Genomic DNA, 5,307 nt, shown 5'->3' with positions numbered 1-5,307 from the left:
GGGTTGACCCAGGTGAAAACAGCTGAGAGAGATCACTCAGCTTGGTAGAGCGTAAACGTGCCTCCAGCGTGAAGTGGTTTATCCCTCGCGGCAGGAGAAAGCTAATCCTGCGCATAAACAGGGTATTAGGACGGCGTTAGTGCTACATTTGAATATTTACAGCTCAGCAGCCTGTGATAACCTTTGGAAGATGAGAAAGTGGTGTGGGTTGTGTCAGGGTTAGGAGAGAAAAAGGAGAGGAGGACGGGTGGAGGGGGGGGGGGGGGTTAAGAAGGGAGGGGAGACATGAAGAGAAATGGGGAGGTACCTCTCACTAATGGGACCAGCGTAGCAGCAGGGAAGCCGATCTGTGAAACGCCTCCCCCCCCCTCACACACACACCAAACATCCCCCTTCCCCACTCCCTAGTTGCTATTGCACTGATTGGTATTGAAGTTCTTTACATACAATTAACAAGATATCAAGGTGAAGTAATGATATTAAAGGTTCCAGAGAGTGATATCTGACACGGGGTGAATCTCAAGTCTACAGTGGTTTTCTTTAATTGCTTCCTCTCCTCAATCCACCTCCACATAAGAGCCATCCAAACAGCACAGCATCTCTCCCATTTGCTCCTCTAATAGCTTGCTGTCGTTGATTAAGATGTAGGAATGGGAAAAAAGACAGAGGCGCTGACGTGGACTATTTGGACTACACTCTTCAAAGCGCAAGAGTGAGCTTGGTGCCCTAACGTTCCCCTGAGCTCCTTCCCTCCTCTCCTTGGCCCCTAAGCCGGGGCTGAGACGGTATTTAAACCCCTCTACACCTCTCCCAATGGAATAGGAGAGGAAAGTAAGGAGACGAGTGAAGAGGGCAAAGGAGACAGGCGTCAGAGAGATGTTTCGCATGATTTCGCACTCTTTCCACCTGATCCAATACTCATGTGCCTTGCTCACTTCCCTCCTCCTTCCTTCCTCACCTTATATCCTTTCCTTTCATCAGTGATCGCTAGGTTGCTCTGAGCAGAAGGAGACAAGGACACGTGTCTCCTTTTCTTCCTCTCACATCCTCACAAATGAGTTTATTGAAGTTGGCTGAGTCTGAATAGCCTGACTAGTCTGCCACTTTCCATACTTCTTGTTTCCACTTCTTAATAAAACACACAACACTCAAAGCATTAAATCAGAACTATCTAAAATGGTTCCGTCTCTCTCTCTCTCAGTGATAAAGCACTGGGCGGACATACATCATGTTGGTTTCACTTGGCCTGTTTTCAGGCCAGTGAAAATGCAGGAAAGGAGATGAGTGGAGGGAGCCCCAGTAGACTATTTAGACCCTGCCTTTTTTAAGGGTGTGGACCACAGCAATGCTCCATGGATGAGAGGACAGAGAAGGCAAACCAAGTGAGATTTGCCTCCTTGTTGAGTTAAGGAGCCATACACACATGAATAAACACACATGCACTGTAATACAGTGCATTAAACCCTACACAAACACTGTACTGGATAGCATACAGTACTGGAGTATGGGAAATACAGTCTCATGGGGTGGAGTTCTGATGCTCAAGACTTCTGGTATTGTAATTTGAATCCAGACAATCAATGCCAAATACTGTGATGGAGTCTGTGCTCTAAAGCCCAAGGCACACCATCAACCCACCACACTCACACACATACAGGCATACACAGGCAGGCAGACACGTGCAGGGAGAACATGACATACAAACACACAGACAAGCAGAAAGATTTAACAGCGGTCGTTTGGTTACGGTTCATAGACTTTGCTATTCCTTATGATATCGGTCAGTTGGCTATGGGCCTACTGGATTCAGCCCTGTGTTTGCTGCACAAACGCGCTTGCGAGCACACACACACAGAATGAATGGGCGGATGGTGAGACATCATGGCGAAAGCCCCCGCAGGCCAGTGCATTTGAAGGATTGTGTAACAATCAAAATGAAACACGCTATGGAGATAAACGCTTAAATGGTTCGTACAGTGTGTGTGTGACTGTCTTTCTCACGCTTGTGTAAGCAACAAAAAAAATCATTAGAGAAAACACTGCAGGCAAAACCTGGACTGTAGCCTATATCCATAAACGGTGGGTCCCATATCATGAAGGAACCTCTCATTCACACTTTCACGCACACACAATCACACACACGCACACAAACACACAAATATACACACCGCCCCGAAACTAAATGCATAGAGTGATTGGTCCGCCCAGTTCATGCTGCAGCGGGCAGTGAAAATCAAGATGATTGGGACTGATTTTCATAGGTCCCCTCTTTCTATCATTAATGATAACGGACAGGCACATTCCTCTATGGTAATACATGCCCCTTCACCGGGGTAGGCGCAGCTGTTAACCCCCGGTCATCCTGGTTTGCACATTCTCCCTTAGCATAGACGTTTGCAAGGTTTACTGTGAATAACGAGAGCCCACCTGCTTTAGCCAACCCATCCTGGCCCGTTTCAACGGGGCCCGTTTGGGCAGGGTCCCCGGGATTCATCCTCTCCTTTCCTCCAAGTCCCCCACGCCTTTACCGGGAGGTTGGTTGTTATATACCCCGTTAAATCCACCGATGGCTGTTACCAGAAGAAAGTCAGTCAGCGCGCGGCCCCATCCCCATATTTCTGTATCATAGCTTCTATCCTTGACCGTCGATGCGCGCATTCCCGTTTTTAACTCATTCGTTACAGTCACCGTGATCCCGCATGGCATCACTTCAGCCTGCGGCCTCGCGCGCTATTGTTGAGGGGCAGTCTTCCGAGCCCGGGGAGGCTCGTGCTGCTTCGACAAGGCACCTCTGTCTACTTGCCGACTACTACACAACCGATTAGGCAGCCTACAATGGGCTGCCGCTGCCGTCGAATCCACACGCAGGCGCACGCGTCGCGGGTGCCTTAGCTGCACCGAGACCCGGTTCCATGCACAAGGCGCGTGAAACGTATTCACTCTTGTGCGGTGTCTCAATCAGAACAGAGGACATCAGTGCATAATGGGCATTCCCTGATTGATTCTTAATATGTTAATATCTTAACATCTAAACACACCAGGGCACACCATTCCTCTTCTTGTGAGTCACATCAAATACGTAAGGAACGTGTCAACATCATTTGTCTCAGGATGCTGTGGACTAGCTTATTGTGGTGGGAGAGAAGAAAGCTCGTTATAGCGCTAGGTCTGTACAAAACCAAGAATCCCAGTCATATTTTATCATCCCAAATCTAATTTATTCATATCATGCCGGCTGGTTGGTGTAGGCATTTATTAATGCTGTGTAATTCTACCGCGTAGATTGCCTATTCTTCTTTCAAACCACTTATTACTGTAAGCATCAAAATGAAGAAATGTCGCCCCTCTGAGGGCGTTTTGTGGCTATTACCACCCTGGCATTGTCACAAAAGGCACAAGGCTGTCCTCTATTGCAATAGAACCTAGCCTGTCCTCTGCTTTCTCTGTAGGCTAAATGTAGGCATCATGTCTAGCACGTCACAATAACTTTGTGATGCGGGTGACGAAACCTTTATCAATTAACAGCTCCTACTTAGACAGCTCATCCTTCACGCCGCAGGTGCCTGTCCCGCCGCAGGTTCCCCTGTTTCACCTTCGGTTTTCAACATGTCTCAAAAAGGTAGACAGGTGGTGGTTATACCACCAGAGCTTCCGGAAATTCTGAGACAGTTTACTAAGGATGCCATCAGAACCCAGCCAGAAGACCTGCTGGAATGGTCCACAGAGTAAGCTCATTATAACAGCCTGAAACGTCCCCCGAATAATTGTATGGTTTATTTTAATTACAAAATAACTTTGTTATATGAGTTATATCTGCTGTGCTATTTGAACCTTGTGTTTCAACCTTACCCAAGCAAAAAAAGCATGGACTATAGGCTATTAAGTTATTCAAGTGTAGTTTGATAAGCTGATAGTTGGCTGTACAAAGGGGCTTCTGTGTGTTCAGGGCAAACTCCTGTAAAAATCTTGACCAATGTTTCAAGTTCTCCTGTCTGTACCAGGTACTTTGGTGCTTTAGCCCAGGGCAAGGTGTTACCGGTGAGGGAACCAACACCACAGATGGCCAATCCTGGCATGGACCTTACACCTGAGATCCTTAGTGCTATGCATCTCAAGGTGATGAGGCGACACACACCCACACTCTCACGACCACAAATTACAGTCAAGGTAAACGCTTCCCTCCAGTTGCTGGTTGTCTCCTCTCCCTTTATCTTAGATGCACAAGCAAGATATGATCAGTAAGCAGAAGCTGGAGTGTTTGTGGCGAGGGTATGGATTGGCAGAGGATCTCCTCAAACATATCGTGAATGTAGGCTGTTTCTGTGATGAGCTGGTCTGGATCAAGTTCTTTGCCCTTGGCTGCAGCTACCTTGGCGGGGTAATTCTCTCTCTCTCTTTTTCTCTCTCTCTTCCTCTCATACACAAACCCAAACAATAAACAAAACACTCATATTGTACAAAAAAACACATGCAAAAATGAACTTAACCTTCCTCCCTGACCTGTCCTACCTCTGACAGACGTTAAAGAATGCCATGACCCATGCGCTGTACATCCTGAATGCTGACAGCACATGTAAGCCACCAGATGCCTGCCTCCCCTTTGAGACGTTCCGCTCTATGTATTTGTACCTTGCGGCGGTGGATGGGGAGGTGTCACAGTCCCAGGTCGACCGTGCCCTAACCTACCTGGAGACACAGGCGTGAGTTTGATTCCAGATATGGCAGGATAGATGCTGTATAAAAATGACTCAACTCTCTCACACACCCAAACACGCACAGCAACAGTCTAATGCATCAGTGCAGCTACACCCAAACTGTGTGATATTAATGTTAATCTATCTCTCTCTCTCTCACAAACACACACACACACAGGAAGACAAGGAATGGAATTGTGAAATTATCAGACTTTATCAACAGTCATAAAGTGTGTCTGGGTTGAGCCCGATCTGATTATTCCTATCAGCTGTTCAATAAAAATAAGTTCATGCAAAAACAGCTTTTTTATTTGTTTTATTCCCTGTCAAAAAATTCAGGAGGCATTGTTTATTGATATGCATAGAGAAACATTGTTGTATCAATATGAATTGTTATTTTTTTATCCACAAGAGGGCAGATGTTTGCCTTCATAGGAAAGTCCAAAGGTATAAGACATTTCTCGTACGGATTGGAAAACAATTTTAGTATTCAACCATATAATCAAAGTATGCTTATGTATTTTCAAGTGGAAATGGGAGGTGATCTAATACATTGGCTGTTTGTTCAAACGAATGTGTTTGAATCTTGCAATTCTGGCCGATGGCTGGTGAC

The sequence above is a fragment of the Hypomesus transpacificus genome, chromosome 12, assembly GCF_021917145.1.
Source record: "Hypomesus transpacificus isolate Combined female chromosome 12, fHypTra1, whole genome shotgun sequence".
NCBI lineage: Eukaryota > Metazoa > Chordata > Actinopteri > Osmeriformes > Osmeridae > Hypomesus > Hypomesus transpacificus.
The sequence above is the reverse complement of the archived record's forward strand: the minus strand, read 5'-3'. Positions refer to the sequence as shown.